General features: G+C 43.5%; 1 long non-coding RNA gene across 2 annotated transcripts; it reads right to left on the reverse strand.

The window, feature by feature from the left end:
• Positions 1-268: 268 nt before the first annotated feature.
• On the reverse strand, positions 269-7,554 carry LOC128339806 (uncharacterized). 2 transcript variants are annotated; one of them, XR_008313223.1, is made up of 4 exons: positions 7,304-7,554; positions 5,955-6,036; positions 2,482-2,619; positions 269-1,300 (listed from the first exon to the last, which is right to left on the reverse strand). It is a non-coding gene; the product is annotated as an uncharacterized LOC128339806 (long non-coding RNA). The 2 variants fall into 2 exon arrangements; XR_008313222.1 differs by lacking the exon at positions 2,482-2,619.
• Between the last annotated feature and the right edge of the window lie 4,464 nt (positions 7,555-12,018).

A 12,018-nucleotide genomic window follows, 5' to 3' on the forward strand; every position in this document is an offset into this window, starting at 1 on the left:
TGTTTCAGCAGCAACACATACATATGAAGATTCTATCTGTTCCAGAAAAGAACAGAAATATAATATGTGGCAAAATAAGAAAATAGAGATTATTTCAGGAGCCCCTTAAAGCGCACTCTGTCTGTTGAACAGTTTGTTTTGCTTCCCATAGAATTTATTTTGGCTATAGCCAGATTGAAGGTGATTAGACTTGAAAACTCTTCCAAATATCTTTTGCATAAACACTTGGTTTGTTTGTGGAATGGATTTAACACAGATTTTGATAATGAGCATGCTCTTTATTAATGATCAGCCATGAATGCCAAACATTGCTGTAAAGTGGTCAATCAACAGTGCCACAATTTACCCTTTTCTTTGCTGGGTGTTTCCGATCAACGTAAGCAGTAGTTTGAAAACTATGCCATTTCTCCCGCCCCCTGGAAAAAGCCCTAAGTGATATCAAGTGTCTTATTAGCCTGCAAAGAGCAATCTATGTGACCCGAGAGATGGCAAACGTTCCAGAATCACCCTTTGCCAAGAAACCCAGGATTAATATGATTTTTTTGAAGTCTGATACAAAGTAAATCCTGAACCTCTTCAGCATCTTTGCAGATACAATCACTAGATTTTACATGCCCCCCTCCCCCCAAAAAATAGGCAGGAGGGAGAAAGGAATCTTGATCTGCTCCGGAAAGTGGAGCAGGAAGTGCCCACTGCAGAGTCTGTGGTCCGCACGGCTTTCATTTCACAGAGACACACAGACAGCCTATTCCCTGGTGACAGCTCTCTGCACTTTCCAATCCCGCACAGGATTTCCTTCTGTCTGAAAGTGTAAGAATCGCTCCAGTAAACACTGTGCATATGCCTTCCAGCTGTTGCGCTCATTCTGCCAGTGAAGACTAGTGACAAGAAAAGTATTATTTCCTCCTAAAACCTTTTAATCTCCAGGCTGTGGCATTTTCATAGGCATGGACCCGGCACGACTCACTTCACTCTTTTCTCAGGAACTTTATCTTCATTAAATGGAACTTTTGCCACTGCGTCATGCTAATTTCTCTCTCTCTCTCTCTTTCTTTCTCTCTCTTGTACGGCTGAACAAATAAGTATTTTGTAGGTGAGTTACAGAGTGTTAGCCACACCTACAGCTGGGCAGTCACTTAGAAAAATGCCTAGTTCGCAGTGCATATAACTTCCATGCAGGATTCCACTGTGCCATCCATTTGTTTTGGCAGGATCCTGCCATTTCCAGCACATTCTTTTTCATTCTAGAGTCTGCCAGTCGCAACAACATGAGTGAGGCAAAAGGGAAGTTATTTTCAACCTGCAGTAAGGGAAATAATAATAAGACACAAGAACAAGCTGAGGACATATCCTATTACTACCACAACAATGACTTTTTACCCTAAAAAGTAACTATCTTGTCCCTTGGGGACTTGTAGTGGAGTTTTGTTTCTTAAATCCTTTCATTATAAAATGGAGGTTGGTTTTTTGTTGTTGTTTGGATTACAGACTATTGCAAGGCGCACACGCGCACACTCACACACACACACACAAACACAGACAATTATCACCCTTAACAATAAAGGCATTTTTGACAGCAAAACAGTTGTGTGAATTTACAGTGATATTAGGCAATAATATCATGGCAATAATAAAGAGAATATAGCAAAATTATGACAGAGGGGAGTTTGGGAATTAAATGGAAATGATAAGTTAAACCTAATTTTATTACTTGACAAGTATATACTAAAATTAATAAAACATCATTTTTAAAAAAGATCAAATTTTTCTGTCTAGAAAAGAGTAAGCAGGTGAAAAAAACCAGACCTAAAAAACCTCACACCATATCCTGATGCAAAAAATGCTGAACGCTTTCTCTAGAAAGTGAAGCATGACTGCACACAAATACAAAGTAGGCAAGCTATTTTGCACAAGTTTTTAATCAGTTTAATTGCATTATAACAATCAATAATTGCAAAATGCTTCTAAAGAGGACAATAATTTGTAATACATGAAAATACCAGCCACTACACTCACTGATCCCTAGCATAAGGAACTGCAATATCTTTCAACCTCTCATTTCTAATTTCCTCAGCTGCTTTAGCAAATAATGCTGTCATTGAAATTACAAAGACACCTACATCAGCAAGAAGATAAATTCTCTGGATCTCTGTACATTCCAGTGATTTACTGATAAAAGCTTACACAAATTTACCTCTCCTATTCTTAAGCAAGGGACAATGAAGGAGATAATGCATTAGATCTTCAATTTCATTTTGTCCAATTTCATTTTGACCACAAATTCTGAAACAATACAGTCCCTTAGTTTGAACTCACCATGAGAGTGTTTGTAGAACTTAACAAGTGGGAGCTGTGTAGACAGTAGAAGTCACTAGTGCAATACATTTATGTATGGAAAGGAACATTTGTTTCAGACTATCTTCTGTGCTAACAAAAGATATTGGCAGGATGTTGACTATTTTCTGCGCTAACAAAAGATACCTTGAAAGCATCTCACAATCGTGTCGTATCCTGGAACACCACAACTTCACACAGCTCTGCAAACTTCTTAACCGTGTGCAACTTCTCTTGTTGCACTAGCTCAACACTAGTCTGGATGTCCTTCAACAGTAATTATAGCTGAAACAAATTTACAAACAGAATATCGGACCTCTGAAAAGTATAAGCATGCATATGTATTCAGTAGTTGGTTTGGGCCCCTTTTGCAGCAATTACTGCCTCAATGCGGCGAGGCATGGATGCTATCAGCCTGTGGCACTGATGAGGTGTTATGGAAGACCAGGATGCTTCATTAGCGGCCTTCAGTTCTTCTGCATTGTTTGGTCTCATGTCACTCATCCTTCTCTTGGCAGTGCCCCATAGATTCTCTATGGGGTCAGGTCAGGCGAGTTTGCTGGCCAATCAAGCACAGTACACTGTATACTTTTCAGAGGTCTGATATTGTTCTATTCTACAATCCTTGTCTTCTTGGTTCCATGTAATATTCTAATTTTCTGGGATTGTGGATTTGGGGTTTTCATGAGCTGTACGCCATGATCATCACAATTATAACAAATTAAGGCTCGACTTATCTCGCTTTGCATGTAATACGTCTGTCTCATATATCAGTTTCACCTTTTAATTTGCATTACTGAAATTAATGGACTTTTGCACGATATTCTAATTTTCCAAGTTTCACCTGTATACCACTCTGGGTACCTCAAGAGCGGGATATAAATGTTCCACATTAAACTGTGGAACATGTGGGCCAATAAATTAATAGAAATAATTATATAGGATTTACAGCTCCTTCAAGGTGTGCTTCCTTTCCATTTTTCAGCATTTTCTGCCTCTCCCAGCAATCCTCCACAGCCCATCTCACTTCCTTATGGGGGTGGGTGGGTTCCCTCAATGGAGAACTTTGGAGGGTGCAGAGGGCTGCAGCGGGAGAGGTGATGGGAAAGTTCTGTTACATAAGTGGGTTTCTGCAGCTTCGGATCTCACACATCAGTATCATAATCATAAGAACATAAGAACAGCCCTGCTGGGTCAGGCCCAAGGTCCATCTAGTCCAATATCCTGTTTTGCACAGTGGCCCACCGGATGCCGCTGGGAGCCACAGGCAGGAGTTGATGGCATGCCCTCCCTCCTGCTATTACTCCCCTGCAACTGGTACTCAGAGGCATCCTGCCTCTGAGGCAGGAGGTGGCCCACAGCTCTCCGACTAGTAGCCGTTGATAGACCTCTCCTCCATGAAGTTATCCAAACCCTTCTTAAAGCCATCCAGGTTGTTCGCTGTCACCATATCTTGTGGCAGAGAATTCCACAAGTGGATTATGCGTTGTGTGAAAAAGTACTTCTGTTTGTTGGTCCTAGATTTCCTGGGAACATCATAATCATAACGATTAAAAATGATTAATCATCATCATGAAAACTTCATGATTAATAATTAAACATCATGATTAATAATCATAAACATTATTATTATTATTATGTCTTAAGCACTTAAAAGAAAACCAAGTGCTGTATAATATAAAACACTGAGGGGCTATTCTTACGATCACAAAAATCGGGCTAGGAAAATCCTAGCCCATTTTTTGTGATCGTTAGAACCACCGGGCTCGCAGCCGAGCCCGGTGGCTCCGGAGCGGCTAACCCGCTTTTGTAGCCCACCTCTTAGCCCGGGTTTGCGGAGCGAGTGCTCCGCAAACCTGGGCTAACTGCTCGTGAGTAGCTGCGGCGTGGCTCCGCGCTGTGGCTACTCACGAGTAGACCCCCAGCCGGGAGAATTAAAAGCAGCCTCCCGGCTTGGAGGTCTCCCCAGTATGCCCTGCGCGCTCACGCAGGGCATACTGAGGCTTCCGGGGGCCACACGGCCCTCGAGCTCCCCAGCCCCCACCGCCTCCATCCCGGAGCCAGACATCGTGTGGCCGGCCACCCAGGGCTCCCTGCGCGCTCGTCTGCGGGGAGAGCGGGCTTAGCCCGCTCCCCCTGCAGTTTTGACAAAACCGGGTCTCATGGATAGTGAGACCCGGCTCAAAATCAAAGGCGCTCTTACTGCTGGACTTCGGGGCTGAAGTCCAGGGACTCCACATCCCCGGGAGGCCCCCAAATCATCTTTATTCTGTCCTGGGTGGTGTGGCTTGTGCCCTCAAAAACCTACATGTCAAAAATTGATGTTTAACTTGCAGCAGGGGTAGGAGGTGGGGGCGGGGTTGCCACAAGCCAGGTCCAAGCTCCAAAATTACCTAGGTGCACCTCTGCATAGAATGAACAGCAAACTCTGCCTATGGGCTTACAATCTAAAGATATATTTTTTAAAAATCTTAATAGATTTGTACTGGTTTTAGTATTCTAATTTTAATATCTGTAATTGTTAAACAGATTTGTACTGCTTTTAAGATGCTCTGAACTGCCTTGGGGTCATTTTTAATGAAAGGTACTGTGTACATTTAACAATAAACAAACAAACAGACATGATGAAAATGAAAGAGGAAAGGGGTAAAGAAGGACCATGGAGGACTAGAGACACTCCATTAAATGTTCTCAGTTAACAGAGAAAAGTGTGTGAAAATAGATATGACTTGAGGTGCCCCTTAAAGAGTAGGAAGAACTAAATCTACTGATAGGAGCATGATATGATGCCAAAATAATCAAGGAATCAGCTTGGCCCAGGGAAGCACTGGATTCCCAAAGCAATCACTACTATTACACTATTACTAGTATTACCTCTAATTATATATCACTTTTCCAAAAAAAAAAAAAAGTTCTTGAAGCAATTTCCATAGACTGTGAGCCCTTTGGGGACGGGATCATCTTCTTACGCTTATTCTGACATAGAATAAGAAGATGGTTCCCTGTCCCCAAAGGGCTCACAGTCTAAAAGTAATAAGCTTCATCATCTCGAGCCCTAGTTACAGCCCCACCATTGACTGAGATTCGATTGGCAGGGACAAGAGACAGGGCCTTTTCGGTTGTGGCGCCTTGGATCTGGAATGCCCTCCCTTATTTGTTTAGAGAGGCTTTTTACTGTATTTGTATTATAGCTGGATGGGTTTTTAATCTTAATTTGTTTTGTTTTGTTTTGTTCTACATTGTGGTTTGTTTTATTGTGTTAAATTTTATATTACTTCTATTGTCCCTGAGCAGTATTGTACTGGAGGGGCAGGATATAAATATTTTAAATAAAATAAATAAATAATGTTACATGCCATGCAGGTTATAAAACAGGGCAAAATATAGTTCAATAAAGAGAAAGATTCACACAAAAGGATGTTTCTAGCACATATGAAAGTCTTTGCAAAAATTTGTATTGGCAAAGGAACATATGACACAAAATGGTATAAAGCAGTAAAAGGAAATTCAAAGCATTGTTGTTTTTAGAGTTATTTCTCTTCATAAACCATTTCATAATAAAACAACTTCATTTTATGCCCTCTTTTTAACACCAACAAAAATATTTTAATAGCCATTACCAAATATTTTACTGAAGCAATTCAGCATTTGGGTGGTATCCATATCTTCTTGGTCCTGAGGATCATTCTTGAACTCCCAGATCTGGTGATTAAGAGAGAAATGGAAACCACAATGGTCACAGTTTCCATTATTCTTTGTCTCGAGTGGAATGACCAAAATCGATTCAAATAGTCAAGTATCTAAAATTAAGCACTGCTGCCAAGAAAATGACAGATTTACTGATTTCCAAATAGAGCGCATCATCATCCTAAAAGAATAATGCTTGCTGCAGTGGAAAGAAGAAAACATATATTCTAAATGTTTTCTTTATTATGCGATCATACAGCCTTTACACATATCCATATAGTCAAAAATATGCCCCCTGGCCCCCAGTATCTATTCAGCGATGCCTTCACAGTGAATATCAGTTACTAGTGCTTAATGAATTTGCATGTCATATTAGAACATCCCCTCCAGATGCAGTAATTTGGTTGGTAGCATAGCATAGTAGTTATTGTGCCCGTTCATTTTCACTGCTGTGTAATACCGTTGGATATTAACCCATTTAAACATTAGCAGTAGATAGGATCTCTAAAGCCAACAATATCATTAATTTTATTTTTTATTAGACTTTCTAAAACAAAGGTGTTTTTTTTAGACAAGCAATCAAAAGCTACGGAAGGGAGGTTTGCTTCTTATTTTTAAAAGACAACCTTTGGGGATATTTTTAATGATGGAAACTTGACCCAATGGAACTTTCTCAATGGCTGTCAGTGATGCACCAGTCTTGTCAGAATTAATGTGCAGTAAATTTATCAGTCTGTCTGTTTTCCTTAGGATTGCTTCTAAATTCCATTTCAGCAAGGCTCTCCAGACAGCACATTTCAAAGGGATTATTATTGCACTTACTGGGTGATTAAAGCCACTCTCCCTACAGCCTTGTGCCTATAATGCCACCTTAGGCATGCAGTAATAACCCAGAAATGACTGGCTGTCATGTCTTATTCCTTAATTATATTGTCATGGAACCACCCTTACGAGGAGTCATTTTCAGAGATTCCAAAATAAACAATCTCAATCAGAAATGTCCTCTCTCTTTCTCCCCTTTTCACAGTTTGTGTTTTTCAAAACATTAAACTAAACATGAGCCTCCTTAAAGAAACAAATCGGCATAGCCACAGGTTCTAAAAAGTCCCAAGTCTCAGGCAAACACTTCTTGTCTCTTGAACGGATGACATCTTGCTTTTGGCAGGAATTCACTGTTCTAAATCCCAGCCTGACACTTATCACAGTCCAATCTCCACTATTCAGCCATGTCTGGCAGGCTGATTATTTTTGGCATAAATAAAAAGGCCATACATTTACTCACAGATTCCTCCTTTGAACCCAATTCACACTCAGCTCAGCCCCCTCTCCTCCAAAACGAAAAACAATGGTACTAATTTTACAGGTGGGTGCTATGATCATGTGTCTCCGGTGGCCACAGTTATGCCTGCGGTGATGTTTTATAGCTGCTTCCCTCACAAACACAAAGTATTCTTATTTAGATTTCTCTAAGAGTGTATTCAGAAACAACTCCATGCTCTCCTCCTTTCCCTCCCATTTCCTTGCTGACTTCTCTCCCCCGCCCCCCGCTCTCTACAGGATCCCCATTGGGACAAACTTCTCAACAACACAACATAAACGTTCCTCAATAGAATGCAACAGTCATGTACTCAAAATCCACTCCCAGCAGCAAAATGGAAAGTAAAGCAATAAGTAGACAAACAAAAATAGCCGTTTATTTTGTATTTGTATGTTTGGGGATGTTTATCCTGCCTTTCCACTCAGCAAGTGCCCAAGATGGCATGAAGTGAGACTAAAAATTGAAATTAAAAAAGAAAAGTGGGAACAAAACAGCAGGGCATTCCATAGGATTCTTCTCCGGAGTCTTAGTTGATTGATCTTGCTTGCCTCACCAAGAGCAGAGACTAGATGGCAAAACATCTCTTCTGCTCTTCTGTTCTCCCAGCTGCCATGGGCTGCTTCTGTTGCCTGCTGGGATGAGGGGCGTGAGGGGGGCAAATCAAGTTGGGAAATTTATTTCCCTGTCCTTTAAATGGCCACTCAAGTGGTTGGGTGTCACTGGGGTGGCGCAAAGATGTCTCTGGATGTCATCCACAATGACCATTAAACTCAGCTGCTATTGGCCAATCAAAAACTTGCTCAGCGGAATACCAGCACAATAAAGTCACCATGGAGATAGCAGTGGGAACATCTCCACAATCTATTTATTTATTTAGCACATTTTTATACTACCCCATACAGAGGTCCTGTTGGAGCTAGGCAGCATCAGCTCTCAGCTGCAATGTCTCATAGTGACCACTGGCGGGGGGGGGGGTTGGGGTCATGGCTAAAAGTCCTCGACTCTTCCCCTCTTTGTTCGTCCAGTGTGAGTTTCTATTTTGTCTCTCCAGGGATGGCTGTTATTTTTGGTCTCTCTCTTCAGCCATGAGCTACAGCTGAAATTAAGCTGCAGGCTTTTTCACATTTGTTTGTAACCTTTTCTTTACATAAATCCTTGTAGTTCTTCAATACTAAAGAACTGTCTCAAGACCTCTTGCTTTGCTGCTTTCTCACCAAACTGGTTTTGCTCTGCTATTTGGGGACTGAACTGCCATTCTTCCCCTACAAGTCCCTGGGCGGTTTTTGTGACAATCATTCATGTCACAAAACCCAGTCCACAGCTCATTGCACACATGCCATTTCAACAACTGACCTGTTGGAAGACTCTAACATCAATTGAGCCTTAACAGTCCATTGCCCAAATATGTGGTGTTAGATTACCCCAGTCTTGGGCTCAATATAATAGAATAACACATCCACAGTTAGTGGCTTTCTGTTCTTAAAGACCGTGCTTTACCTCGAGAGGAAGTAGACTTTTAGTTATTCACACAAAGACAAATGATTTTTAAATTACATCCTAAAAGGCTAACAGACCATTAGTCATTTTAAATAATGGCAAAAGGTAATTTATTGCAGTGTTTATGCTTACACAAATAGTACAGGGTCACTTTTCCATGCCATACATCAGGAAAGCAATAAGAAACTAAAACTGAATGGAAATTACGTGGATAAAAGCACAACTTTTGGTTCAAGATTATATTTTAAAGAGAAACACGCTACAAATACAATCAGACCTCTAGATAAAATCACAGTTATTTCAAGAACTTTAAAACAAACATTCCAAAAATACTGTTTTAGGATGGTTACTACTGTAAACCATCCTAAAAACCATCCTGCACAGTGTTAGGTGGGTGGTAAAGCTCTGCAGGACCCAATTCCAATACATAACAACAACAACAACTTTCTTCGTTGGCCACTCCCTAACAATTGTTCTCTGAGCAGCTCACAAAGTAATAATGCACTATAACATTGCAGCATGACAAATATTACTTAGTTTTAAAGTTTTTGTTAGTAGATTTATTGTTGTTTTAATCCTCCGTTGGCTGGCTTCTGATTTGAAAGGCAGCTTATAAACTCTCCGACGGCTCCTCCCATTTTCTCCGCCATTTTTTCAGGCAGCAAACATGGGAGAACCAATTTCAGCAATTTCTCAAGCAAGCCCAAGGCTCTCTGAGGAATTTCTCAGCCTTCTGAAAGCCACTGTTTTTTTCTTCAGACTTGACTACAGGATAACAATACATCATGGCTAGTGTTGCCACCACTGTCTGCAGAGATGTAAACTTTTTTTAAAAAAAAGAAAAATTGCAGTTATTGCTGTAGCCACCAGTACTGATAAGCTGCCCCCTTGAAACTTTACCAAGGTTTTTCACCCTTAAATTGCCCTTGTTTGTTCTGAAACCCTTCAGCACCTTTGGATTTTGTTAAAACTGCTTCAAAAATATTTTCAGAGCAACGTTGAATAAACACAGCTGCTTCTGTCCATAAGCTCTTTCCACTGATAGTTTTTCTCAGAATAGTTAGAACTAGCCAACCTGCACAGAGCATCTGTCCACTCTTTGGGGCTGGCTGTTCCCCCCTCCCTCCTGCCCCACTCTCCCTCCTCCTCCCTCCCTTCTGCCCCACACTCTTGTCCCTCTTCCCCTCCCTCCCACCCCACTCTCTTGCCCCCTCCACTCCCCCTGCCCCACTCTCCCTCGCCCTCCTCTCTCCCTTCTGCCCCACACTCTTGCCCCCTTTCCCCTCCTTCCCACCCCACTCTCTTACCCCTCCCCTCCCCCTGCCCCACACTCTTGCCCCCTTTCCCCTCCTTCACACCCCACTCTCTTACCCCTCCCCTCCCCCTGCCCCACGCTCTCTTGCCCTCCCCATCCCTTGCACTCCCCCTCCCCCCGCTCTCTTGCCTTCCCCCCTCCCCTGCTCTCTTGCCCTCCCCACTCTCTTGCCCTCCCCCACTCTCTCCTCCCCCTTCCCTCCTCCCCATTTTACTCTTAACCGGAAGCGGGCGGCCAAAAAGGGCCCCTCCGCCGCCGATCCTCCTCCCAGACGGCGAACAGGGAAATTCCGCCACCCAGTTCCTTTCCAGTCCAGCATCCCACAGGTGCCTGGCCTCGGCGCCTGGCCCCACCGCCCCCTGGCCGATAGCTGCCTCCACAGCCAGGCCCGCCACCGGGCCGAGTGCCGCATTTGCGGCTGGGCCTGCCGCTCCAAGTGCCGCCTCCGTGGTCCGCTGCCGCTGCTTGCCAGCCTCTTCGGGGCCGGATACTTCTCCCCCCACCCCCACCTTCTGCCCCAGTCTCCAGGCTGAGACGGGCCCAGGCTGCCGGCCCGAGTGCTGCCTCCGCATCTGGGCCTGCCGCCTTGCCTCGCCTCCGCGGCCGGGAAAGACCCACCACCACCATCGCCACTGCCGGCCAATTCTCTTGGGTGCGCCAGCCAATCAGGCACCTCTGCCGCCCAGCCAATCTGGCTGGGTGCTAGGATGCACATTCAAAGGCACACCCAGGAGAAATAAATATATAGATGTCCATAAGCTTCTGAGGTCAGCATGACAGGTTAGTCAATGGCGAGGGGACCTCAGAGCATAGAGAATTCCGATCCCTAGACTTCTGTGATATCACAACGGCTCAGCTAATAACAAGGACTCATGACTGACAAGTAACTGCCAGCTTGTATATATTTTAAGTTTTGTTCTTTATTTGAGCATCCTGAGTCAGGATAAGAGCAGGGAGGGGATCCCTGTGCTTGCTCAGAGACGTGCCAGCAGCTGTGAGCTGTGCCTTCCTCTGATTTAACATGCACATCCTCTTACTTTTATTTATTTAACAGATTTTTACTGAATAGTGTGCTAAGCTAGGGATGGGGGTTCAGTTCAGCACTACTGGGAACCGGCACCTGTGTCAGAGGTGAGCCATAGGCAGTTATCAAACTGGAGACAAGAACCAGGAGCCAAGTCAGGAATCGGAGGCAGGAAACAAACGGCAAAGAGCCCAGAGCTAGGAAATCGTAGCAATGCCCAGGCAGTCTTCATAGCCCTTCCTGTTGAGAAGAGCCAATGGCCAGCCTGCGTGGACGGAGCCACCAATACCTTAGGAACCCTTCAGTGGCCAGGCAATGCTATAGTCTTTGATTCTAGCCCTGGCATTACACGGTAATCTCGTAAGTCAGGGTTCTCAAACTTGTGTCCCCAGTTGTTGTGGGACTGCAGCTGCCATTCGGCCATTGTGCCTGGGATGATGGGAGTTGTCTTCCAACCATCCACATTTGAGAACCCCCTGTTGCGAGTAACAATGCTAGGCCCTATGTTTTCCTTATAAGGAACTTGATCTGCAAGCTTCTGTGGTGTTTTTTTCTGCAGTTAGCTATCAGGCTCCTTCATCTTACACATCTCGAGCAACTCAGTGTGCTTAAAAACTGAGGCTGGCTGCTGTAATGATTTCATTGACGCAATGACATGTTATGAATAGCCAAAATATTAGACAGGCATTTGAGCATTCCTTCCTTGACGCATCAAATCCCTTGTTTGCTTTATTGCCTGCACACTGTTGGGTTGTCTGGTGGGCTCATATGCCTGGTAGCTGAGTGAAGCTGTCACAATATGATTTCCAGCAGACAATCTTTCTCCAGTTTGACTAAGTGCTT

The sequence above is a fragment of the Hemicordylus capensis genome, chromosome 1, assembly GCF_027244095.1.
Source record: "Hemicordylus capensis ecotype Gifberg chromosome 1, rHemCap1.1.pri, whole genome shotgun sequence".
Taxonomy (NCBI): Eukaryota; Metazoa; Chordata; class Lepidosauria; order Squamata; family Cordylidae; genus Hemicordylus; species Hemicordylus capensis.